Consider the following 2500-nt stretch of genomic DNA (forward strand, 5'->3'; position numbering starts at 1 on the left):
CACCACCACCACCACCATCACCGCCACCACCACTACCATCACCACCACCATCACCACACCACCACTACCATCACCACCACCACCACCATCACCACCACCACCACCACCATCACCACCACCACACCACCACCATCACCACCACCACCACCATCACACCACCACCACCTCTCCATCACCACCACCATCCACCACACCACCCTACCATCACCACCACCACCACCATCACCACCACCACCACTACCATCACCACCACCACCACCACCATCACCACACCACCATCGCCATCACCATCACCCAACCACCACCACCACCACCATCACCACCACCAACCACCATCACCACCACCACCATACCATCACCACCCCACCACTCACCACCACACCTCTACCATCACCACCACCACTACCATCACCACCACCACCACCATCACCACCACCACCACTACCATCACCACCACCACCACCACCACTACCATCACCGCCACCACCACCACCACCACCATCACCACCACCACCACCACCATCCCGCACACCACCACCAACCACCACCATCACCACCACCACCACCACCATCACCACCACACCACCACCACCACCCCACCGCCACCACCACTCCCATCACCACCACCATCACCACCACCACCACTACCATCACCACCACCACCACCACCATCACCACCTCCACCACCACCATCACCACCACCACCACCACCATCACCACCACCACCACTACCATCACCACCACCATCACCACCACCACCACTACCATCACCACCACCATCAACATCACTATCACTACCAACAACAACAACGCTGCTATCACCATCACCACTACTAACACCACCACCACCACCACTACCATCACCGCCACCACCAGCGCCAGCACTACCATCACCACCACCACCACCACCACCATCACCACCGTCACCACTACCACCACCATACATCCACCATCGCCATCACCACCACCACCACCCTCCACACCATTGCCACCACCACTGCCATTATCACCACCACCCACCACCACCACCCACCACCACGCCTCCACCATTGACCACCACGCTAATCTTTCTTGACATGGTCATAGATCTGGTCGCACCTCCCCTATGTCCATCTCCCTCCGTCCATCTCAGCCGTCGACACACGGCTATGGTCAAGTCAAGCTCGCCAAACGCCACGGCCAGGGACTTTAAGGCAATGTTGCATGTTCACGTTCGTTCTTTACATTACAAACCTCAAACACAAACAGATATCAATAACTATGGCGTAGGAGTGGCTGTGTGGTAAGTAGCTTGCTAACCAACCACATAGTTCTGGGTTCAGTCCCACTGCGTGGCATCTTGGGCAGGTGTCTTCTGCTATAGCCCCGGGCCGACTAATGCCTTGTGAATGGATTTGGTAGACGGAAACTGAAAGAAGCCTGTCCGTATATATGTATATATATATATATAGGCGTAGGAGTGGCTGTGTGGTAAGTAGCTTGCTAACCACCACATAGTTCCGGGTTCAGTCCCACTGCGTGCATATCTTGGGCAGGTGTCTTCTGCTATAGCCCTGGGCCGACCAATGCCTTGTGAATGGATTTGGTAGACGGAAACTGAAAGAAGCCTGTCGTATATTATATATATATATATATATAATATATATGTGTGTGTATGTGTGTTGTGTGTCTGTGTTTGTCCCCCTAACATTGCTTGACAACCGATGCTGGTGTGTTTACGTCCCTGTCACTTAGCGGTTCGGCAAAAGAGCCGATAGAATAAGTACTGGGCTTACAAAGAATAAGCCTGTCGTATATATGCGACCCGTTGGACCTTGTTATGAACCCAGATTTGAAAGAAAAATTTAAATCCCTTTTCCCATCACTGTAAGTATTCCCTAGCAAAGCCAAAACAAATCGGTGAATTTTCTATTTTGTACATAATCATGTTTATATGCGTGTTTAGTTTTTATTCTACCAATACATTATACTTCACACTGGTGTCTTGAGTAAAGGCCACACAACAATAGTAAGAAAACAAACTAAATAGAAAATGGAGTTGATAGGAGATGAAACAAAGAACATCTATTTGATTATATTCACATGACTGGTTCTGTTGACAGATATACCTCACACACCACCACTCCGACCTTCGCCTACGTCTCTCATTGCCTGTCTTAAAGGAAACTGTGGTACTAAATAACGAAGGGAATGAACATGTTTTTGGCATTGTCGTTTCGAAGTCAGTGGAATTTGTCTGTCTGTGCCAATCAGTCACCACAAGTTACGAGAAAATGTTTGGAGATCAATGACTTCTTCAGATATACCAAGAACAATTACATCATGTGTGGCAGACAGCATGGCTTACTCTATAAACCTGGATTCAGCTATAACTAGGGGCAGGTTTAAGAGCCGGGTGTGGAAGCAAGGGTTAGAATCAAAGAGCCTTAGAGTAAATGTAGCAAAGACCAAAGTTCTAGTAAGTAGGAAGGCGAACTCAGCACACACCCCCTCAGGCAGG

This window comes from Octopus sinensis, unplaced genomic scaffold (assembly GCF_006345805.1).
Source record: "Octopus sinensis unplaced genomic scaffold, ASM634580v1 Contig00920, whole genome shotgun sequence".
In the NCBI taxonomy this organism is placed as follows: domain Eukaryota; kingdom Metazoa; phylum Mollusca; class Cephalopoda; order Octopoda; family Octopodidae; genus Octopus; species Octopus sinensis.